The sequence below is a fragment of the Pseudophryne corroboree genome, chromosome 6, assembly GCF_028390025.1.
Source record: "Pseudophryne corroboree isolate aPseCor3 chromosome 6, aPseCor3.hap2, whole genome shotgun sequence".
Lineage (NCBI taxonomy): Eukaryota > Metazoa > Chordata > Amphibia > Anura > Myobatrachidae > Pseudophryne > Pseudophryne corroboree.
Window position 1 is genome coordinate 327,511,688 of NC_086449.1, and position 25,559 is coordinate 327,537,246.

The following is a 25,559-nucleotide window of genomic DNA, read 5'->3' on the forward strand; positions in this document are numbered from 1 at the left end:
TCTAACGTCCTAGTGGATGCTGGGGACTCCGTAAGGACCATGGGGATTATACCAAAGCTCCCAAACGGGCGGGAGAGTGCGGATGACTCTGCAGCACCGAATGAGCAAACACAAGGTCCTCCTCAGCCAGGGTATCAAACTTGTAAAACTTTGCAAAAGTGTTTTGAACCTGACCAAGTAGCTGCTCGGCAAAGCTGTAATGCCGAGACCCCTCGGGGAGCCACCCAAGAAGAGCCCACCTTCCTTGTGGAGTGGGCTTTTACTGATTTTGGAAGCGGCAATCCAGCCGCAGAATGAGCCTGCTGAATCGTGTTACAGATCCAGCGAGCAATAGTTTGCTTTGAAGCAGGAGCACCCAGCTTGTTGGATGCATACAGGATAAACAGCGACTCAGTTTTCCTGACTCTAGCCGTTCTGGCTACATAAACCTTCAAAGCCCTGACCACATCCAGCAACTCGGAATCCTCCAAGTCACGAGTAGCCACAGGCACCACAATAGGTTGGTTCATATGAAAAGATGACACCACTTTTGGCAGAAATTGTGGACGGGTCAGCAATTCTGCCCTGTCCATATGGAAAACCAGATAGGGGCTTTCATGTGACAAAGCCGCTAATTCTGACACACTTCAGGAAACTCAACACCACGTTAAGATCCCAAGGTGCCACTGGAGGCACAAAAGGGGGCTGAATACGCAGCACTCCCTTTACAACGTCTGAACTTCAGGAAGAGAAGCCAGTTCTTTTTGAAAGAAAATGGATAGGACCGAAATCTGGACCTTAATGGAACCCAATTTCAGGCCCAAAGTCACTCCCGACTGTAGGAAGTGAAGGAAACGGCCCAGCTGGAATTCCTCCGTAGGGGCATTCCTGGCCTCACACCAAGCAACATATTTTCGCCATATACGGTGATAATGTTGAGCCGTCACATCCTTCCTAGCCTCTATCAGCGTAGGAATGACCTCATCGGAATGCCTTTTTCTGCTAGGATCCGGCGTTCAAACGCCATGCCGTCAAACGCAGCAGCGGTAAGTCTTGGAACAGACAGGGCCCCTGTTGCACAAGTCCCGTCTTAAGAGGCAGAGGCCACGGGTCCTCTGTGAGCATTTCTTGCAGATCTGGATACCAAGTCCTTCTTGGCCAATCCGGAACAATGAGTATTGTTCTCACTCCTCTTTTCCTTATGATTCTCAGCACCTTGGGTATGAGAGGAAGAGGAGGAAATACATAGACCAACGGGAACACCCACGGTGTCACCAGTGCGTCCACAACTATCGCCTGAGGATCTCTTGACCTGACGCAATATCTCTGCAGCTTTTTGTTGAGGCGGGATGCCATCATGTCCACCTGTGGCAGTTCCCACCGACTTGCAATCTGCATGAAGACTTCTTGATGAAGTCCCCACTCTCCCAGGTGGAGGCCGTGCCCGCTGAGGAAGTCTGCTTCCCAGTTGTCCACTCCCGGAATGAACACTGCTGACAGTGCTTGCACGTGATTCTCCGCCCAACGAAGAATCCAGGTGGCTTCTGCCATCGCCACCCTGCTTCTTATGCCACCCTGGCGGTTTACATGAGCCACTGCGGTGATGTTGTCTGATTGAATCAGCACCGGTTGGTTGCGAAGCAGAGGCTCCGCTTGACTCAGGGTGTTGTATATGGCCCTTAGTTCCAGGATATTGATGTGCAGACAAGCCTCCTGACTTGTCCACAGCCCTTGGAAGTTTCTTCCCTGAGTGACTGCCCCCCACCCTCGGAGGCTTGCATCCGTGGTCACCAGGACCCAGTCCTGTATGCCGAACCTGCGGCCCTTGAGAAGGTGAGCACTCTGCAGCCACCACAGAAGAGACACCCTGGCCCTGGGGGATAGGGTGATCAGCCGATGCATCTGAAGATGCGATCCGGACCACTTGTCCAACAGATCCCACTGAAATGTCCTCGCAAGGAACCTGCCGAAGGGAATGGCTTCGTATGACGCCACCATCTTTTCCAGGACTCGCGTGCATTGATGCACCGACACCTGTTTTGGTTTTAAGAGGTCTCTGACCAGAGTCACGAGCTCCTGGGCCTTCTCCTCCGGGAGAAACACCTTTTTCTGGTCTGTGTCCAGAATCATGCCCAGGAAGGGCAGTCTTGTCCTGTGCTGTTGTAACACCTCCCGAGAGTGTGCTAGGCTGATCAGCAACTGCTCTCTGGACTTCGCCTTTATGAGGAGATCGTCCAAGTATGGGATAATTGTGACTCCTTGCTTTCGCAGGAGCACCATCATTTTCGCCATTACCTTGGTAAATATTGTCGGTGCCGTGGACATACCAAACGGCAACGTCTGGAATTTGTAATGACAGTCCTGTACCACAAATCTGAGGTACTCCTGATGAGGTGGATAAATGGGGACATGCAGGTAAGCATCCTTTATGTCCAGAGACACCATAAAATCCCCCTCTTCCAGGCTTGCAATGACCGCTCTCAACGATTCCATCTTGAACTTGAACCTTTTCAGGTATATGTTCAGGGATTTTAAATTCAATATGGGTCTGACCGAACCGTCCGGTTTCGGTACCACAACATGGTCGAATAATAACCCTTTCCTTGTTGAAGGAGGGGAACCTTGACCACCACCTGCTGAAGATACAATCTGTGAATTGCAGTTAACACTGTTTCCCTCTCGTGGGGGGAAGCCGGCAGGACCGTCGGTGAGGGGGCATCTTCTCAAAGTCCAGCTTGCATCCCTGAGACACAATATCTATTGCCCAGGGATCTAACAGGGAGTGAATCCACTTGTGGCTGAACTTACGCAGGCGTGCCCCCACCGGGCCTAGCTCCGCCTGTGGAGCCCCAGCGACATGCGGTGGATTTTTGTAGAGGCCGGGGAGGACTTCTGTTCCTGGGACCTAGCTGTGTTGTGCAGCTTCTTTCCTGTGCCCCCGCCTCTGGCAAGAAAGGACGCACCTCGGACTTTCTTGTTTCTTTGTTCTAAAGGCTGCATTTGATAATGTCGTGCTTTCCTAGGCTGTGCAGGAATATAAGACAAAATATCAGAATTACCAGCTATAGCTGTGGAGACCAGGTCCGAGAACCCTTCTCCACACAATCCTCAGCCTTCCATATGCCTCTTAAGTCGGCATCATCTGTCCATTGCATATTCTACAGGACACGTCAAGCAGAAATCGACATAGCTTTGACTCTAGGACCCAGTATACTCATGTATCTTTGGGCATGTTTTATATATACATATCTCTTAAGACAGCATCTTTAATATATATCTCTATATTTTAAAACCCTCGGCGCTCTCTCTGCTACTTAAAAGGACTCCGGGCAGAGTGACAATTGCCCCTGATGAAAACCATGAAGCGTTGAAACAGCTGTTGGGCGGACTGTAGCAGTGGGTATATCCAGATGGTTTGTCAGGAATAAAACCCCTTTTCTTTCACCTACTAAACGTGAGTGCTGGTCTAATTCTTTTTTCTATTTTGAAAGAAGTGTGTCTGTATCAATTACCAGGACCCTGCACCTGAGCTTATCATTTTTGACAGAGTGCTGTCATTTTTGTCATATTTTGTATATATACATATATATATCTATATACATACTAGGGTCTCAATCTCTGCTGATAAGGTACCTGTCCACGCTGCCACAGCGCTATAAACCCATGCCGACACAATCGCCGGTCTGAGTAGTGTACCAGAATGTGCACGCTATCTGCAGGATCCCTGAGAATAGCTGTTACGTCAGGGCTACCTTTTGGGCAAACGTGACACCCTAGGGGAAGATTCCCATCATATCCTGGCCCTAGTGGGGAAAGGATACTGCCTGAGAATTCTTTGTGGGAAACTGCAGTCTCTTGTCTGGAGATTCCCGCTTTTTTTCATCATGAGAGGAGGGAAATTTACCCTCAGCTTTCTTCCCCTTAAACATGTCTACCCTTGTGTCAGGGACAGATGAGTCATCAGTGATATGCAAATCATCTTTTATTACAATAATCATATATTGAATACTTTTCTGCCATTTTGGCTGTAACTTTGCATGATCGTAGTCGACACTGGAGTCAACCTCCGTGTCGATATCAGTGTCTATTATTTTGGATAGTGAGCATTGAGAGACTCTAAAGGTCTCTGCGACATAGGGACAGACATGGGTAGATTCCCTGTCTGTTTTCTAATCTTTTGTGCAATAAATTCACCTTAGCACTTAATTACACATATCCAAACAGGTGTCGGCGTTGTCGACGGAGACACCCTCTCACACACACATTTGCTCCATCTCCTCCTTAGGGGAGCCTTTTACCTCAGACATGTCGACACACACGTACCGACACACCACACACTCCGGGAATGCTCATCTGAAGACAATTCCCCCATAAGGCCCTTTGGAGAGACAGAGAGAGAGTATGCCAGCACACACCCCAGCACTATTAACCCAGGAATAACACAGTAACTTAATGTTAACCCAGTAGCTGCTGTTTATAATAAGATTTTACTCACCGGTAAATCTATTTCTCGTAGTCCGTAGTGGATGCTGGGAACTCCGTAAGGACCATGGGGAATAGTGGCTCCGCAGGAGACTGGGCACATCTAAGAAAGATTTAGGACTACCTGGTGTGCACTGGCTCCTCCCACTATGACCCTCCTCCAGACCTCAGTTAGGATACTGTGCCCGGAAGAGCTGACACAATAGGGAAGGATTTTTGAATCCCGGGTAAGACTCATACCAGCCACACCAATCACACCGTATAACTCGTGATATTATACCCAGTTAACAGTATGAACATAATAGAGCCTCTCAACAGATGGCTCAACAATAACCCTTTTAGTTAGGCAATAACTATATACAAGTATTGCAGACAATCCGCACTTGGGATGGGCGCCCAGCATCCACTACGGACTACGAGAAATAGATTTACCGGTGAGTAAAATCTTATTTTCTCTGACGTCCTAGTGGATGCTGGGTACTCCGTAAGGACCATGGGGATTATACCAAAGCTCCCAAACGGGCGGGAGAGTGCGGATGACTCTGCAGCACCGAATGAGAGAACTCCAGGTCCTCCTCAGCCAGGGTATAAAATTTGTAGAATTTAGCAAACATGTTTGCCCCTGACCAAGTAGCAGCTCGGCAACGTTGTAAAGCCGAAACCCCTCGGGCAGCCGCCCAAGATGAGCCCACTTTCCTCGTGGAATGGGCTTTTACTGATTTAAGATGCGGCAGTCCAGCCGCCGAATGCGCCAGCTGAATTGTACTACAAATCCAGCGAGCAATAGTCTGCTTAGAAGCAGGAGCACCCAGTTTGTTGGGTGCATACAGGATAAATAGCGAGTCAGTTTTTCTGACTCTAGCCGTCCTGGAAACATAAATTTTCAAGGCCCTGACTACGTCCAGTAACTTGGAATCCTCCAAGTCCCTTGTAGCCGCAGGCACTACAATAGTTTGGTTCGATTGAAAAGCCGATACCACCTTAGGGAGAAACTGGGGACGAGTCCTCAATTCTGCCCTATCCATATGGAAAATCAGATAAGGGCTTATACCTAACAAAGCCGCCATTTCTGATACACGCCTGGCCGAAGCCAAGGCCAACAACATGACCACTTTCCACGTGAGATATTTCAGATCCACGGTTTTAAGTAGCTCCATGATTTTAGGAATCTCAACACCACGCTGAGATCCCAAGGTGCCACTGGAGGCACAAGTTGGGGCTGAATATGCAGCACTCCCTTTACAAATGTCTGAACTTCAGGCAGTGAAGCCAGTTCTCTCTGGAAGAAAATCGACAGAGACGAAATCTGGACCTTAATGGAAGCCAATTTTAGGCCCATAGTCACTCCTGACTGTAGGAAGTGCAGAATTCGACCCAGTTGAAATTCCTCTGTTGGGGCCTTCCTGGCCTCATACCAAGCAACATATTTTTGCCATATGCGGTGATAATGTTTTGCGGTCACATCTTTCCTAGCCGTAATCAGCGTAGGAATTACTTCCTCCGGAATGCCTTTTTCCTTTAGGATCCGGTGTTCAACCGCCATGCCGTCAAACGCAGCCGCGGTAAGTCTTGGAACAGACAGGGCTCCTGCTGCAGCAGGTCCTGTCTGAGCGGCAGAGGCAATGGGTCCTCTGAGATCATTCCTTGAAGTTCTGGGTACCAAGCTCTTCTTGGCTAATCCGGAACCACGAGTATAGTTCTTACTCCTCTCCTTCTTATTATTCTCAGTACCTTGGGTATGAGAGGCAGAGGGGAGAACACATAAACCGACTGGTACACCCACGGTGTTACCAGAGCGTCCACAGCTATCGCCTGAGGGTCCCTTGACCTGGCGCAATATCTTTTATAGCTTTTTGTTGAGGCGGGACGCCATCATGTCCACCTGTGGCCTTTCCCAATGGTGTACAATCCTTTGGAAGACTTCTGGATGAAGTCCCCACTCTCCCAGGTGGAGGTCGTGTCTGCTGAGAAGATCTGCTTCCCAGTTGTCCACTCCGGGAATGAACACTGCTGACATGACTCTCCGCCCCTCGGAGAATCCTTGTGGCTTCTGCCATCGCCATCCTGCTTCTTGTGCCGCCCTGTTGGTTTACATGGGCGCCCGCTGTGATGTTGTCTGACTGAATCAGTACCGGCTGGTTTTGAAGCAGGGGTTTTGCTTGACTTAGGGCATTGTAAATGTCCCTCAGTTCCAGAATATTTTTGTGTAGGGAAATCTCCTGGTTTGACCATAGTCCCTGGAAGATACTTCCCTGTGTGACTGCCCCCCAGCCTTGAAGGCTGGCATTCGTGGTCACCAGGACCCAGTCCTGTATGCCGACTCTGCGGCTCTCTTGAAGATGAGCACTCCGCAGCCACCACAGCAGAGACACCCTAGTCCATGGAGACAGGGTTATCAGACGATGCATCTGATATGCGACCTGGACCACTTGTCCAACCGGTTCCACTGAAAAGTTCTTGCATGGAACCTATCGAATGGAATTGCTTCGTAGAAAGCTACCATTTTTCCCAGGACTCGCGTGCAGTGATGCACCGACACCTGTTTTGGTTTCACGAGGCCTCTGACTAGAGATGACAGCTCCTTGGCCTTCTCCTCCAGAACCATTCCCAGGAACAGTAGATGTGTCGTAGGGACCAGCTGTTACTTTGGAATATTTAGAATTCGACCGTGCTGTTGTAGCACTTCAGAGATAGTGCTACCCCTACCAACAACTGCTCCCTGGACCTCGCCTTTATCAGGAGATCGTCCAAGTATGGGATAATTTAAAACTCCCTTTTTCCGAAGGGGTATCATCCTTTCGGCCATTACCTTGGTAAATACCCTCGGTGCCGTGGACAGGCCCAACGGCAATGTCTGGAATTGGTAATGACAATCATGTACCACAAATCTGAGGTACTCCTGGTGAGGATGGTAAATGGGACATGCAGGCAAGCATCCTTGATGTCCCGATATACCATGTAATCTCCCTCGTCCAGGCTTGCAATAATCGCCCTGAGCGATTCCATCTTGAACTTGAATTTTTTTATATGCGTGTTCAAGGATCCCAATTTTAAAATGGGTCTCACCGAACCCTCAGGTTTCGGTACCACAAACATTGTGGAATAGTAACCCCGGCCTTGTTAAAGGAGGGGTACCTTGATTATCACCTGCTGGAAGTACAGCTTGTGAATTTCCGCCAGTATTACCTCTCCGAGGGCAGCAGGCAAGGCTGATTTGAGGTAACGGCGAGGGGGAGTCGCCCCGAACTCTAGCTTGTATCCCTGTGATACAACTTGCAGAACCCAGGGATCTACCTGTGAGCGAGCCCAGAAGTCGCTGAAGTTCCCGAGACACGCCCCCACCGCACCTGGCTCCACCTGTGGAGTCCCAGTGACATGCGGTGGACTCAGAGGCAGCAGGGGAAGATTTTTGTTTCTTGTCTCTGGGCAGAAAGGAAGCGCCTTTGACCCGCTTGCTTTTCTGAAGCCGAAAGGACTGTACTTGATAATACAGTTTTCTTAGGCTGTGAGGAAACCTGAGGTAAAACTTTTTTCTTTCCCAGCTGTTGCTGTGGATACAAGGTCCCAAAGACCCTCCCCAAACAATTCCTCACCCTTATAAGGCAGAATCTCTATGTGCCTTTAAAGTCAGCATCACCTGTCCACTGCCGGGTCCCTAATACCCTCCTGGCAGAATGGACATTGCATTAATTCGGGATGCCAGCCGGCAAATATCCCTCTGTGCATCCCTCATATATAAGACGACGTCTTTTATATTATCCCTGTCTAGGGTATTATTATCAGACAGGGTATCAGACCACGCCGCATCAGCACTATCCATGCTGAGGCAATTGCAGGTCTCAGTATAGTACCTGAGTGTGTAAATACAGACTTCAGGATAGCCTCCTGCTTTTTATCAGCAGGCACCTTCAAAGTGGCCTTATCCTAAGACGGCAGTGCCACCTTTTTTGACAAACGTGTGAGCGCCTTATCCACCCTAGGGGATATCTCCCAGCGTAACTTATCCTCTGGCGGGAAAGGGTACGCCATCAGTAGCTTTTTAGAAATTACCAGTTTCTTATCGGGGGAACCCACGCTTTTTCACACTTCATTCACTCATTTGATGGGGGAACAAAACACTGCCTGCTTTTTCTCCCCAAACATAAAACCCTTTTTTAGTGGTACTTGGGTTAATGTCAGAAATGTGTAACACATTTTTTATTGCCGGGATCATGTAACTGATGTTCCTAGTGGATTGTGTATATGTCTCAACCTCGTCGACACTGGAGTCAGACTCCGTGTCAACACCTGTGTCTGCCATCTGAGGGAGCGGGCGTTTTTGAGCCCCTGATGGCCTTTGAGACGCCTGGGCAGGCGCGGGCTGAGAAGCCGGCTGTCCCACAGCTGTTACGTCATCCAGCCTTTTATGTAAGGAGTTGACACTGTCGGTTTATACCTTCCACCTATCCATCCACTCTGGTGTCGGCCCCACAGGGGGCGACATCACATTTATCGGCATCTGCTCTGCCACCACATAAGCCTCCTCATCAAACGTGTCGACACAGCCGTACCGACACACCGCACACACACAGGGAATGCTCTGACTGAGGACAGGACCCCACAAAGCCCTTTGGGGAGACAGAGAGAGAGTATGCCAGCACACACCAGAGCGCTATATAATGTAGGGATTAACACTATATTGAGTGAATTTTTCGTAATAGCTGCTTGTATATACCATATTGCGCCTAAATTTAGTGCCCCCCCTCTCTTTTTAACCCTTTGAGCCTGAAAACTACAGGGGAGAGCCTGGGGAGCTGTCTTCCAGCTGCACTGTGAAGAGAAAATGGCGCCAGTGTGCTGAGGGAGATAGCTCCGCCCCTTTTTCGCAGACTTTTCTCCCGCTTTTTTATGGATTCTGGCAGGGGTATTTATCACATATATAGCCTCTGGGGCTATATATTGTGATTATTTTGCCAGCCAAGGTGTTTTTATTGCTGCTCAGGGCGCCCCCCCCCCCAGCGCCCTGCACCCATCAGTGACCGGAGTGTGAGGTGTACATGAGGAGCAATGGCGCACAGCTGCAGTGCTGTGCGCTACCTTGGTGAAGACTGAAGTCTTCTGCCGCCGATTTTCCGGACCATCTTCGCGCTTCTGGCTCTGTACGGGGGACGGCGGCGCGGCTCCGGGAACGAACACCAAGGACGGGTCCTGCGGTCGATCCCTCTGGAGCTAATGGTGTCCAGTAGCCTAAGAAGCCCAAGCTAGCTGCAAGCAGGTAGGTTCGCTTCTTCTCCCCTTAGTCCCTCGATGCAGTGAGCCTGTTGCCAGCAGGTCTCACTGTAAAATAAAAAACCTAAAATATACTTTCTTTCTAGGAGCTCAGGAGAGCCCCTAGTGTGCATCCAGCTCGAGCCGGGCACAGGATTCTAACTGAGGTCTGGAGGAGGGTCATAGTGGGAGGAGCCAGTGCACACCAGGTAGTCCTAAATCTTTCTTAGATGTGCCCAGTCTCCTGCGGAGCCGCTATTCCCCATGGTCCTTACGGAGTTCCCAGCATCCACTAGGACGTCAGAGAAATTGATTTTTGCGCCTAATTATGTGCCCCCCCTCTCTTTTTACCCTCTTCTACCGTGTAACTGCAGGGGAGAGACTGGGGAGCTTCCTCTCAGTGGTGCTGTGGAGAAAAAACATGGCGCTGGTGAGTGCTGAGGAAGAAGCCCCGCCCCCACGACGGCGGGCTTCTGTCTCGCTTTCATGTACAATTTTGGTGGGGGCTCATACATATATACAGTGCCCAACTGTATATTATGCAAACTTTTGCCAAAGAGGTCTCTAATTGCTGCCCAGGGCGCCCCCCCCCCCCATGCGCCCTGCACCCTTACAGTGACCGGAGTATGTGGGTGTAGTGTGGGAGCAATGGCGCACAGCTGCAGTGCTGTGCGCTACCTCATATGAAGACTGGAGTCTTCTGCCGCCGATTTCGAAGTCTTCTTGCTTCTTTCACCCGGCTTCTGTGTTCCGGCTCTGCGAGGGGGACGGCGGCGCGGCTCCGGGATCGGACCACAAAGGGTGAGATCCTGTGTACGATCCCTCTGGAGCTAATGGTGTCCAGTAGCCTAAGAAACAGGACCTATCTTCAGAGAGTAGGGCTGCTTCTCTCCCCTCAGTCCCACGATGCAGGGAGTCTGTTGCCAGCAGAGCTCCCTGAAAATAAAAAACCTAACAAAATACTTTCTTATAGCAAGCTCAGGAGAGCTCACTAAGTAGCACCCAGCTCGTCCGGGCACAGATTCAAACTGGAGGAGGGACATAGAGGGAGGAGCCAGAGCACACCAGTATCCAAATTCTTTCTTGGAGTGCCCTGTCTCCTGCGGAGCCCGTCTGTTCCCCATGGTCCTTACGGAGTCCCCAGCATCCACTAGGACGTTAGAGAAATTTAGATTTGAGTGGGTTATATTGTTTCTGTGCAGGGTTAATACTGGCTGCTTTATTTTTACACTGCAATTTAGATTTCAGTTTAAACACACCCCACCCGAATCTAACTCTCTCTGCATGTTATATCTGCCCCACCTGCGGTGCACATGGTTTTACCCATTAGAGAACAAATTTGCTGCTGCGATCAGATCTGAATTAGGCCCACAGATCGCCAACAGACTGTCAGTGAGTTGGGAAGGGGATGGCAGTGACCTCAGTTTCCTAAAATGGAGGTGTGTCGTAATCATTTGAGGAGGGGGGGGGGGGGGGGGAGGGATGTGGCCAAGATCTCCATCAGAAAACAGACTTCATGGCCTCTTGGTTGCAGCTGCAGCGGCCGGCATAACCAACCCCAGCCGTTAGTGTTGCAGATGATCAGACGTTTCGTTTTAGGGCGCAGTTCAAATCACTAATGCAAGCAGGCTTTTTTGGCGTTTCTATGTGAGCAGCAGCGATAACTGCTCCAACCGCATCTGAATCCATTCAATCAATAGATTTTTTTTTTTACTAAGCATCGTGTTCAAAAACAGTTCAGCCTGAAATGTTTTTACGGAATACATACGATATCCTAGCAGACGGAATGCGGGCTGTCACTATACTGACAGTGGCATCCTGTCTGCCAGAATCCCATCAGCGAGTCCGCTTGCCACGCATTGGGTTCTATTCCCACTTGGTTGGTAGCATAGATACACCAACCAAGTGGAAAAACCGCCCCGGTGTCAGGATTCCAGCGTATGTCTCCTGAACGCCGGGATCCAGACAGCCGGTAAACTGACTGCATCCCGTTTTCACTAGTGGTGTTTTGCTAGTATAAAACCATTGCCCTTTTAAATTTCTACATAATCACAATCAGGAATATACCTGCTTGTTTATCTTAAAAGGGACAAGTTTATTTTGGCATACAATAAACTGGATTAGTTTCTTTTATAGCACTTTCTGACATAAAGATGTCATACTGATGTAACAGATGTTGATACTGGGTAATGGTACAAGGCCACCTCAGAAAGTTATTTTAGCAAGGCTGTAAATTGCTCCAAACTTCAACAACAAAGACCATTCTTCAAATACTGCCAGTAACAAAACAATGAACTTGATTTTTTTTTGTTCTTTACAGGTAATTGAATCCTCAAATACTGCAAGCAGCAGCTGCACAAGGTCTGGAAAGCTTGTCAATAATTTCTTATTTTATTAAATCGTAACTGTAACAGAATACAAAGGCTGAGCAAACCTAATATAGTCTGACTGGTACATCAAACTACAGTGTACGGCTTGCTACACTGAGCAGTTTTCACATTATGTTACTAAATCAAGACTAATGAGCACAATATCTATTTCTTTTAGTTTGTGTAATATACAGGAGGGGCAGCAGAAGAACTATGGACAAAACTAGAGAAAATAGAATTCTCACTCTCCTGTATAATCTCTCTGGCAAAAACATGTGTTGCCAATCACAAAGAATAAATAACACCGAAACAGTACAAACCGCAGACATTCGGCCTGAACAGAAAGCAAATTCTGTATTCCTAGTACTGTTACAGCTTTTGAACATTCTAATGAAGATTGTGATGTTCTCTAATTTCCCTTCCAATTTAGGTTTATGCAGTTTTTGTTTTTTGTTTTTTTTAAAGGTCAGGTTTTTAAAATGGGTTATCTAAAATAATAATGTGAATTTAACAGTCTAAGGCTAAAACAAGTTTTGTGCAGGTAGAAAAAGGCGTGTTATAACCGTAGCTTTTATTTTTATAAATGAAATCCTCCTACTCTTCAGCCTTACCAGAACGTCATTATTCCTCCCTTTCTCTGTTGCTATAAATAACCACAGATCTCAACCCTGCCGGCTGCTGGCTGATTTTCATAGATCAAAGGACTTTGATCTGGGAAACCACCACCCAGGTTAATGTTTCCTTGATTACTGTCCCAACCCTGCACCAATCTACAACCATGGTTCACTCCGTCAGTGAGTCCACTTACTGTGTAGTCTGTAAGGGTGAGCTGCACGACAACAAGGTGACACTAGCTGTAGGAAAATAGTCGCCATCAACATCAGGCTCCTTCATCAGCACTTGAAACTTCCTGCTTGTGAGGTGTGGTGTGTACTGCAACAATGCCTTTGCTTGGTCCTCCTGACCACTTACACTGGAAAAGGAGTACTGAATAGAGGGTGGAGCGATGGACTTAAGGGGGGTACTCACGGAACGATATTCTAAGCCATCTGACTAGATTGCTTAGAATATCAGCATGATCGCTCCGTGTGTAGCCCCCTCAGCGATAGCGATGCGCGGCCCCGCACATCGCTATCGCTGCTGCTGCTAGATTGGCCTGCATGCAGGCCAATCTAGCGGGTCGCTCACTTCCCCCGCTGATCGCAGATCGCGCTGTGCTGAGCGGCGGGAGAGATGTGTGCTGAGCGCTTCGCTCAGCACACATCTCTCCTGCATCGGCCCGTCTATATGGGCCTTTAGGTTTCTGGGCACCAAGCAGATTCATTATCGTTAGTTCTAATCTGTAGATCACTAATACTGTATGTATAGACTACTCACAAGAATTCTGCCTCATTTATAGTGACAGAAATGTTTTACACACAAGGTTGCCTTAAAAGAAGCCATTACAGACACAGCCTAGCACTAAGGGCTAAAACACACTACCCGGCTTTTGCCGGCCGGGAAAAAGCCGGACGGCTTTTTCCCGTGCCGGCATTGTAGTTAACAGTGTGAGGGGTAGGGTCCCTTCACACTGCACGGGCACGGCACGGCTACCGGGTCTCACCACTGGAAGGTCCGGCTGCCGGGCCGTCTTTGTAGCCAGTAAACCATGTGTGTGAAGGGGGGCTTTCACACACAACGTTTTTTTCTGAAGCCGTGTCTGATGCTGCGCATGTGCACAGCATCACACACGGCTCAAAGCCGTCCTGTGTGACAGACTCTGCCGGTTTCTCCCGGATGGCAACAAGCCGGACAAAGTTTGTCCGGCTTTTTGCCATCCAAGAAAAACCGGAGTGTGTGATACAGCCCTAAGGGGTCAATCTAATTAGAAGCAAGTTTGCAAAAAGAGTGTTTCATGAAGCTTGCATACACTGCACAAATGCGTGCTCCTGATAAACGCAAGATCCGGTGAGAAATGCCAATTCACATTTTTCTATGTTTTTATACAAGTTTGTAAAATTCGGAAATAACACTTACCTCTCATCTGCCGTTTCTAAAACTCCTCTCTCATCAATCGCACACAAAAAATTTGAATTTCATCTACTAAATTTGGAGTTTGGATTTCAAATGTAATTCACAGTATGAGTTTGCCGTGAGAACAGCTCACAGGACTCAATTTGCACCTAGGTAATGCAGCATTTAGGCATCTCCTAACATGGAGGCTTTTTGCCCTTTAGGTTTACACCTCTACACTGGTAGACAGTAGGTAAGCACTCTGTCTCTTTAACAAATCCAGGCTTCCATTGTCCATCATGAATAATCAACCTGGAACCTTATCTTACTTATCATAACATTATGCTCTGTGGCAGTAAGGTGTGTTCTCCCCACTGTCCACGTACTGCAAGGCTCCATTCTTCTACATGGAAGCAGCAATTTAATCTATAAATCGCCTGCCAAACTACTTTGTGGACTTTTGTACCCGAGGTCTGCTGCCTAAGCACACTATTGCTGAATGACTTACAGTAAACAGAGGTGTTGGGGCTATTTGTGATAGGTTGCTGGTGCCCTTCATTCCCCATGTAGGTAAGTAAGAAGCAGCAGCCACCCAAATAACGCCAGTCCCGTTCTCACATCTGTTGCTGCAAGGTTCAGATGAACTCAAGTTACTGTAGTGCTCCCAGCACTGCCATTTACTGTTCCCAACCTCATCACTAAAGCTGCCAGCTGATCCACTAAGTGATCTTTCTACTGTATTAACATCTGTTCTATTGTTAGCATTTGTACATTTCACATAGGTGCAGTACACAAACCATACAGAGTGAAAACATTGGTTCCTGCAGCAAGAGGAGCACCTCCATCTACAGAGTAACATTATCCCCTTATTTTAGTGATTACATTATATTTAAAGTTACTCAATGTGCCCATTAAAGAGAACATTCGCCTGGCCGAATTTGCAAAACACCCGCCTCACCTTACGGCAGCGTCAGCTCACTTAAAATTGTTCAATACCCCATATCTTAGAGAGCACATTTGGGTGAAAAGGGGTGAGAATTGGCCGGGTGAAGGGAGCGAATCGGGCTGCAGTTTAAACACAGCCGCAACGTGAATTCGCCCCCCTTCGTAGCCAATTAAATTCCCCTCATACATTACATTTTCTTTTAAAAGGCATTATACCTGATCCTTGCTAAAATTACTTTGGCACCGTTATCACCAAACAAGAATAGATAACCGTGATTAAATAGCATTGAAGGAATTTTTGATGCTACACAACTCACTGCCAAGCTAATTTCCTAGTATAACTGCATCTGTTTTCACAGTTCTGAGTGCAGAATTCATTACCTCCCCAACACTCCTTGTCTATCTAATACTTTATTCTGCCCACTCCTCACCACTATTCCCCCCCCCCCCCACCCCAAGTCTCCTACTCTCTCCTCTGTTTCACGTCCACCCTTCTACTTTCCTTCCCTTCCTCACGTTACCCCACTTTCAGTTACCACTGCCCCATCAGGGGCCTACCACTCAGCCCTGCTCCCTCCCTCATTTCCCTGTCACCTCACCACACCTCTGTCAGCATCACACTATTTCCTTCCCTGCCCTCCTCAAGCAGAATCCCCTCCTTGCTTAGGAGCCCACACCAACACAACACCCGCTTTATCCCTGCCATCCAAATGAATCTCACCTCAATGTTACAACTCCCCTGATAAGCTCATTCTCATCTCCCCCACAAACTCTCACCATCTATTCTGTGCCCTCTGGAATATCAGATCTGTTTGTAACAAACTGGTCCCCACCCATGATCTTTTCATCTCCAACTCCCTGCATCTCCTACTCATTACTAAAACCTGGATTACCCCCTCTGACGGGTGGTATTCATGTGACCGGCGGTCTGCTGACCGACAGTCACATGACCTCCTCCACCATCCCGCCGGCTCAGTATCCCGATGGTCGGCATGCCGACCAACAGGGACTATTTCCACTCGTGGGTGTCCACGACACCTATAGAGTGGGAATAGAACCCGTGGCGACCGCAGGTCGCCACCGAGCCCGCAAGGGGCTTGCTGCACTTGCCCCTCCCCGCCGGGATCCCGGCGTCGGTAAGCTGACCGGCGGTCAGGAGACCGCCGGTCAGCTATACTACACCCACTCTGACACCACTTCTCCTACTGCTCTCTCTGTTTGGGGCCTCACATTCTTACATACCTCCTGGCCCGAGGATCACCAAGATAGTGGTGTTGGGGTCCTTTTACCATCTAGCTACCCCTACCAACTAATACCCCCATATCCGTCCCAAACATTCTCTACATTTGAGGTCCATGCTATATGCCTCTTCCAACCTGTTCATCTTTGACCCTCACATCGACTGGTAGCTCCCTGCCAGCGCGCAAGAGCTGCGCTGATGGAGAGCTACTCTTCAAGTACAAAAGCATCTGTACTTGTGCGGGGTAGTCGGGCCTGACATGCAGGGTGGACTAGCCTTGTGCTGGGCGTCCCCCCGCATGTCTGTGTGACTGATCATAGATGTGCTAAATTTAGCACATCTTTGATCAGGTCTGAATTAGGCCCATTGTTCACAACCACCTTACTGCTTTTCATTTCTCGCCTTCTCTGCTTGACCAATTCCAGCCTGGCTTCCGACCTCTCCACTCCACCCAAACTGCCCTCACGAAAGTCTGCAGTGGCCTACATTCTGCTTGACCTCTCTGCTGCTTTTGACACTGTGGACTACTCTCTCCTTATGCAAATTCTTCACTCCCTCGTTCTGTGTTATACTGCCCTCTTCTAGCTATCCTCTTACCTCTCCGACTGTTCCTTCTCTGTCTCCTCTCATAACTCCACCTCCCCCCCAATTCCACTAACCGTAAGTGTCCCCCAAGGTTCTGCTCTTGGACCTCTCCTTTTCTCTTCTATATGTCCTTTTTAGGTTAGCTCTTTTGACTGACAATATCAACTATGCTGATGATACTCAAATCTACCTTTACTCTCCCCCGCTCTTATCACTTGTATCTCCAACTGTCTCTCTGCTTTCTCTTCTTGGATGTCCCATCGTTTCCTTACACTTAACAAGACTGAGCTGATAATATTTCCACCTTCCCGCAATTTCCTTATCTATTTATTGCACTACTATCTCCTCTAGCCCCCAAGTGCACTGTCTTAGAGCAATCCTTTACTCGTTTTCTCTCCTTCAAATTCAGCACCTCTCACAAACCTGTTCTCATAATAAAAATATTTCCAGGATCAGACCCTCTCTCACCCAGGATGCTGCTATGACCATTATCCACTCATTGGTCATCTCCAGGCTGTACTACTGTGACCTTCTCCTATTTGGCATCCCTAACAAACACGTCTCTCCACTCGAATCTATCCTCAATACTGCTGTCTGGCTTCATCTTCCTCACCAAACGTACTATGCCCACCTCCCCTCTCTTACAAGCCCTTCACTGGCTTCCCTTACACTTCAGAATCCAATTCAAGCTTCTCACACTGGCAAAGCTCTCACCGACTCCTCTCCCATTTACACTCCCACCCATCCTCTTCACTCCGCTAATGCACGCCGCTTCTCCTGTCTACTGATTACCTCCTCCCACTCCTAGCTCCAAGATTGTGCACTTCCTGCTCCCTCTCTCTGGAATTCTGTACCTCTCCCCCTCATACTCCACACCTCTCTACAAAAGTTCAATGAGGCTCTCAAGACCCACGTCTTTCAAACCCAGCAAACTCTCATCCTAAGCCATCTGTCGAACACTCACTGTCAAACCCATCTGTGTCACCCCTGTCTGCCTGCCCCTCCCCTTTAGAATGTAAGCTTTCACAAGCAGGGCCATCTTCCCTCATGTGGTTTTCCTTCTCTTACTTAAACTATCTTCTACTCCATACTCCCTTCGACAGCACCAAATAGCTTGGTTTTCTGCCACCCTGATACTTCTTGTAGGCTGATGCTGCTATGTTAATATACCCTGTACTTGTCTGTAATGGTTATTATTGTTATTAATAATACTAATAATCTATAGCAATAGGCATACATTTTATTTGGTCACGTGTCTAGGGAAACTGGGAAGTTACCAAACCATGCAACCAATGTGGGGCAGCATTACCCTGACCATACATACAAACCTGGCTGGTCACTGGTACTCTTAACAAAATTGGCAAAATACAGCATGTGGCTCTACCTTGTATCACGTGGCTCTACCTTGCATCACATAATACGAGACAAATAGAATGTAGGACCCACTAGTCACATTCAAGTGACTGGTCCATCTTACAGAAAAACCTAGGCATCTTGCAACTGTTTTCCAGATCAATTTCTTAAAAACAGGCCATACAGTCCACACGCCATTTTAGTCTACTGTACTAGAAGAAAACATTTTACATACACCAATTTTATTTGACTATACACACACCTCCTTAATAGACATATTTCACTAATACCGCTTTCACATCTCCAATGCTGGATCCCACCCGGGAACTGGAAACAGGCCCTCCCAGGTGGGATCCAGCATTGGAGACTAGTACTGGCTGTCCAACCCGGGTCGGTTGCCATAGTGGCAGGGGGGGGGGGGGGGGGGTATGGAGCCGGCAGCGAGGGTGGAGGCGGCGCTGGGAGAGCAGAGCCACCTCTCCCTATGCTGTGAATGGGTGCCGGGACGCATAGATGTGAAAGGGGTGTTACTTACTACTGCATTGATGGAACTGCATACACAAAGTCGTGTCATCAAGTTACCTTCATCATCCTATAATAAAATAACCATATTTTCATATTTCTTATTGCGCAAACAAGTTTTCTAGTAAAAGCATACAGTAAAGGCCCATACACATTAGACGATGTCGCTCTGTGAGCGACATCGTCTAACGTTTCCCCCTTCCGGGCCGGCCGGTCGGCGGCCGCCTGTACGCACTGAGCGATATGACCGCTCATATCGCTCAGTGACATCACGCCCCCGCCAGCCCTGCATGAAGGTCGTGGACGACAGTCCACATCCTTCATGCATGCCCTACCGACAGCGACGATCGTTGCAGACCCGCGGGGCCGCGCATCGGTCGTCGCTGGCGGCATACAAACTTAACGATATAATGAGCGACGTCGCTCAAGGAGGGGGAAAATGAGCGACATCGCTCATTATATCGTTAAGTGTGTATGGACCTTAAGAATGAAGTACGGTAACTCGTTGCACTCTTGATACAGGGCCTGATTCTGAGGTGGAAGGGGAAAAAAAAAAAAGCAAGTAGCTGGTCCTTGGCAATACCACGCTGTCCTACAGGTGGGGCAGATGTATAATGTGCAGAGAGATACAGGGCCATAGTCAATTAAGTGTGAGAATAGCAAAACTCTCGCACCTATGAGATCAGGACCGATAATTATATATCCCCCTTAGAATACCTACTGTTGCCCCTCACATGCATATAATCTATTTATTTTGCACAGACATTACTTTATATAGCGCTAAAATAACAATAATAAAATAATTTGGACACATTAACCATGCTATACAATGGGTGATCTCATATGTTATTCTGTGCAGTGATCACCAAGATATACAGCTTGAGCCAACAAGAGAGACTGACTGTTTACCAGCCCTCATAGTAAACTGTATAATCAATAATTAGACATTTTCTACATGTCCAGTGAAGCATTTGACATACAACTATTAATGGTGTTTTCCGCTTGCATTCAAGAGGTTGTCAGTCTGTCACCATTGATTGCGAACAGCACAAATAAACATCCCCTATCCCCCTCCAGAAAAAAAGAACAAACAACGGTATGAGCCACAAAACAAGAGTGGGAATGGGTTAATTGAAAATCATGGTTATTTTCAGACATTGTGCTGGAGTTAAAAACTTTAATATGCCACACAAAATTGACATCACTGTGTACAAAGCCTAAAACTTCCATATACTACTAATGTATACTTGCGGTCACTTCAAACTGACATGGTGTGATCTTTTAGCTACTAAAGTAAGAACCTCATGTGTAATCCAGTTATGCAGCTTTCAGACATGTGACCCGGGAATTTGCCAGGTCTAGCATGCCGGCAAATTCCCAGGTCTCAGCTCCATGACCATGGTTGGGAGTAGGGAAGCCAATCCCGGGCCATATTTTTCAATCCCGGGTATCAGGATTGAAAAATGGGCAATCCCGAGATTCCCGGGATTGGGTGTTAACTATGTGGCCGCCCCCTTGCCCTGCACACATACCTACCGTACACCGCAGGCGGGCTGGTGGGAAACTCCACATTGTCTCTCTCTCCCCCAGCGGTGGCAGTGCAGCGCGACATCGCGCTGCGCTGGGGAGCCGGAAGGAGGAAGCTGGGCAGCGTCTGAGCATCCATGTGGACGCTCAACGCTGATCCCTCAATCCTCAGGATTGGACCTTCCAATCATGGCCATTTTTTGGCCCTGGATTCCGCCGATCCTGGGATTGGCCTCCCTAGTTAGGAGCAGGGTCATGGTCCCGGACTTAGTTCTAGGTCGTTTGCATTCACACATACAGAAATCCCAGCTTGATGCGTGTTCACGTGCAAAAACCTGGATTTCCATGTGTGAAAAGGGTATTCCAAAGGTAATCTCATGGCTTTAATCTTCTGAAGTGCAAGCTGTGCAAAGTACATTTTTTTCATAGCAAATTGATTGTGGTGGGTGGAATAGTAATAATACACAGTGTTAAACATAGCAGGTATATTCTACAGGCTGTTTTGTATTGTATTTTAGTGTAACATCTGTTATTAATTAGTGTAGTTGTTTAATTAAAAAGAATGTCTGCTTTATGCCTATTACTGCGTGTTTGCAGTGATGTTTGGAAGTTAAGCATGTTAAAATAGGATTTTAATTACCTACCGGTAAATCCTTTTCTCGTAGTCCGTAGAGGATGCTGGGGTCCACTTTAGTACAATGGGTATAGACTGTTCCGCAGGAGCATTCGGCACTTTAAGACTTTTCAACAGTGTGAACTGGCTCCTCCCTAAATGCCCCTGCCAGCAGCATCCCTGTAAAACAAAAAACCTAATAAAAGGGAGGAGCCAGTTCACACTGTTCAAAAGTCTTAAAGTGCAGAAGGCTCCTGCGGAACAGTCTATACCCATGGTACTAAAGTGGCCCCCCACATCCTCTAGGACAGGCATTACCAACCATGGTCCTCAAGGCACACTAACAGTGCAGGTTTTAGTGATATCCAGGCTTCAGCACAGGTGACTTAATTAGTAGCTCAGTTATTTTGATTTAACCATCTGTGCTGCAGCCTGGATATCACTAAAACCTGTACTGCTGGCGTGCCTTGAGGGCCGTGGTTGGGAATGCCTGCTCTAGGACGTAAGAGAAACATAGATATCTCTTATATAGGAGAGGTTTGTACTGTGCTTAGGGTGAAAAAAAATAAAAGACTGCCTCTAGGTTTGGGCACAGCTTTACAGCAGGGATGCACAATTTATTTTAGTTGGAGGGATACACTGGGAAATTATATTCATCTGAAGAACCGCAATTAAAAAAAATAAAAATAAGATTTTAAACCTACCGGTAAATCTTTTTCTCGTAGTCCGTAGAGGATGCTGGGGACTCCGTAAGGACCATGGGGATAGACGGGCTCCGCAGGAGACATGGGCACTTTAAGAAAGACTTTAGGTCTGGGCGTGCACTAGCTCCTCCCTCTATGCCCCTCCTCTAGACCTCAGTTAGAGAAACTGTGCCCAGAGGAGATAGACAGTACGAGGAAAGGATTTTTGTTAATCCAAGGGCAAGATTCATACCAGCCACACCAATCACACCGTATAACTTGTGTATCCATTAAACAGTTAACAGTATGAAAAAATAACGTAGCATCAGTCCAACCTGATGGAACTATAACATGACCCTTATGTAAGCAAAACTATATACAAGTCTCGCAGAAGTAGTCCGCACTTGGGACGGGCGCCCAGCATCCTCTACGGACTACGAGAAAAAGATTTACCGGTAGGTTTAAAATCTTATTTTCTCTAACGTCCTAGAGGATGCTGGGGACTCCGTAAGGATCATGGGGATTATACCAAAGCTCCCAAACGGGCGGGAGAGTGCGGATGACTCTGCAGCACCGATTAAGCAAACCTTAGGTCCTCCTCATCCTCAGCCAGGGTATCAAACTTATAGAATTTTGCAAAGGTGTTTGAACCCGACCAAGTAGCAGCTCAGCACAGTTGTAGTGCCGCGACCCCTCGGGCAGCTGCCCAAGACGAGCCCACCTTCCTAGTGGAATGGGCCTTGAATGATTTTGGTAACGGCAATCCAGCCGTAGAATGCGCCTGCTGGATGGTATTACAGATCCAGCGAGCAATAGTCTGCTTCGAAGCAGGGGCGCCAACCTTGTTGGCTGCATATAGGACAAACAGTGCTTCCGTTTTCCTAACTCTAGCCGTTCTGGCCACATAAATTTTCAAAGCCCCAACTACAATAAGGGACTCAGAATCCTCCAAATCTCGTGTAGCCACAGGGACCACAATAGGTTGGTTCATATGAAAAAATGAAACCACCTTAGGCAAGAATTGAGGGCGAGTCCGCAATTCCGCCCTATCCATATGGGAAACCAGATAGGGGCTTTTATGAGACAACGCCGCCAATTCCGACACTCGCCTAGCCAAAGCCAAGGCTAATAACATGACCACCTTCCAAGTGAGATATTTTAACTCCACCGTTTGAAGTGGTTCAAACCAGTGCGACTTAAGGAAACTCAACACCACGTTAAGGTCCCAAGGCGCCGCCGGAGGTATAAAAGGAGGCTGAATATGCAGCACTCCCTTTACAAAAGTCTGTACTTCTGGGAGAGAAGCCATTTCTTTTTGAAAGAAAATGGATAAGGCCGAAATATGAACCTTAATGGATCCTAACTTTAGGCCCAAATTCACTCCAGTCTGTAGGAAGTGCAGGAAAAGGCCCAGATGGAATTCTTCCGTAGGAGCATTCCTGGCCTCACACCAAGAAACATATTTTCGCCATATACGGTGATAATGTTTAGATGTCACGTCCTTCCTAGCCTTTATCAGCGTAGGAATGACCTCATCCGGAATTCCTTTTTCCGCTAGGATCCGGCGTTCAACCGCCATGCCGTCAAACGCAGCCGCGGTAAGTCTTGGAACAGACATGGCCCCTGTTGTAACAGGTCCTGTCGTAGAGGAAGAGGCCACGGATCTTCTGTGAGCATTTCCAGCAGATCCGGATACCAGGTCCTTCTTGGCCAATCTGGAACAATGAGAATTGTTCTCACTCCTCTTTTTCTTATTATTCTCAATACCTTGGGTATGAGAGGAAGAGGAGGAAACACAAACCGACTGGAACACCCACGGTGTCACTAGGGCGTCTACTGCTACCGCCTGAGGATCTTTTGATCTGGCGCATTACCTCTGTAACTTTTTGTTGAGACGGGATGCCATCATGTCTATCTGGGGCAGTCCCCACTGACTTGCAATCTGTGCGAAGACTTCCCGATGAAGTCCCCACTCCCCTGGATGCAGGTCGTGTCTGCTGAGGAAGTCTGCTTCCCAGTTGTCCACTCCCGGAATGAACACAGCTGACAGTGCGCTTACATGATTTTCCGCCCAGCGAAGAATCTTGGTGGCTTCCGCCATTGCCACTCTGCTCCTTGTGCCGCCTTGGCGGTTTACATGAGCCACTGCGGTGATGTTGTCTGACTGGATCAGAACTGGTTGGTCGCAGGGGACAGGGTGATCCGCTGATGAATTTGCAGATGTGACCCGGACCACTTGTCCAATAGGTCCCATTGGAAAGTCCTTGCATGGAACCTGCCGAAGGGAATGGCCTCGTATGTTGCCACCATTTTTCCCAGGACTTGAGTGCAATGATGCACAGACACTTGTTTTGGCTTCAATAGGTTCTTGACTAGAGTCATGAGTTCCTGAGCCTTTTCTATCGGGATAAAAATCTTTTTCTGGTCTGTGTCCAGAACCATGCCCAAGAAGCTCAGACGAGTCGTAGGAACCAGCTGCGACTTCGGGATATTGAGAATCCAGCCGTGTTGCTGTAACACCTTCACTGAAAGTGACACACTGTTCAGTAACTGATCTCGTGATCTCGCTTTTATGAGGAGATCATCCAAGTACGGGATAATTGTGACACCCTGCTTGCGCAGGAGCACCATCATTTCCGCCATTACCTTTGTGAAAATCCTCGGGGCCGTGGAAAGCCCAAACGGCAACGTCTGAAATTGGTAATGACAATCCTGTACCGCAAATCTCAGGTACGCCTGATGAGGTGGATATATGGGAACATGAAGGTATGCATCCTTTATGTCCAGGGATACCATAAAATCCCCCCCTTCCAGGATGGTGAAGACCGCTCTGAGCGATTCCATTTTGAACTTGAACCGTTTTAAGTATAGGTTCAGGGATTTTAAATTCAATATGGGTCTGACCGAACCGTCCGGTTTCGGAACTACTAACAGGGTGGAGTAGTATCCCTTCCCTCTCTGAAGTAGGGGAACTTCGACCACCACTTGTTGAAGACACAATTTGTGAATAGCATTTAACACTATCTTCCTTTCCAGGGGAGAAGTCGGTAGAGCCGATATGAAAAACCGGCGAGGAGGCACCTCTTCGAATTCCAGCTTGTATCCCTGAGAAACAATTTCTATTGCCCAGGGATCCACCTGTGAGTGAACCCAGATGTGACTGAAAAGTCGAAGACGTGCCCCCACTGGGGCGGACTCCCCCAGCGGAGCCCCAGTGTCATGGGGTGGATTTTGCAGAGGCCGGGGAGGATTTCTGTTCCTGGGAACTAGTTGTGCTGTGCAGCTTTTTACCTCTGCCCTTACCTCTGGCAAGAAAGGACGATCCACGCACTCTTTTGCTTTTATTTGAACAAAAGGACTGCATTTGATAATGTGGCGCTTTCTTCTTAGGTTGTGAGGGAACATAAGGCAAAAAATTAGATTTACCTGCCGTAGCTGTGGAGACCTTCCCCAAACAATTCCTCCCCCTTGTAAGGTAAAACCTCCATATGTCTTTTTGAGTCGGCATCACCTGTCCACTGCCGAGTCCAGAGGACTCGTCTAGCAGAGATTGACATAGTGTTTATTCTGGAACCCAGTAAACTAATGTCTCTTTGAGCATCCCTCATATATAAGACAGCATCCTTTATATGGCCTAGGGTCAATAAAATGTTATCCTTATCTAGGGTCTCAATCTCCGCCGATAAGGAATCTGTCCATGCTGCTACCGCGCTACAAACCCAGGCTGACGCAATTGCCGGTCTGAGTAATGTACCAGAATGTGTGTAAATGGATTTCAAGGTAATCTCCTGCTTGCGGTCTGCAGGATCCTTGAGGGTAGCCATATGTTGTGATGGCAGCGCTATCTTTTTTGACAAGCGTGTCAACGCTTTGTCCACCTTAGGGGATGATTCCCACCGTACCCTGTCCGTTGGCGGGAAAGGATACGCCATAAGAATCCTTTTGGGAATCTGCAGTTTTTTGTCTGGAGATTCCCAAGCTTTTTCACATAATTCGTTCAACTCATGTGAGGAGGGAAAAGT

The 25,559-nt window shown here is 48.0% G+C and overlaps 1 protein-coding gene across 7 annotated transcripts in view; it reads right to left on the bottom strand.

Annotated features, from left to right (window-relative positions):
* CSNK1G1 (casein kinase 1 gamma 1) overlaps positions 1-25,559 on the bottom strand; it is a 214,087-nt gene that overhangs the window by 128,813 nt on the left and 59,715 nt on the right. The window contains exon 2 of one of the 7 annotated variants that reach the window (XM_063926349.1): positions 18,728-18,784. The exons of 5 other annotated variants lie outside the window; for them this stretch is intronic. The gene's annotated coding sequence lies outside the window, so the exon portion shown is untranslated. Of the gene's footprint in view, positions 1-18,727; positions 18,785-20,885; positions 21,035-25,559 lie in introns of all 7 variants that reach the window. One more of the 7 variants, XM_063926350.1, reaches the window with a different exon arrangement.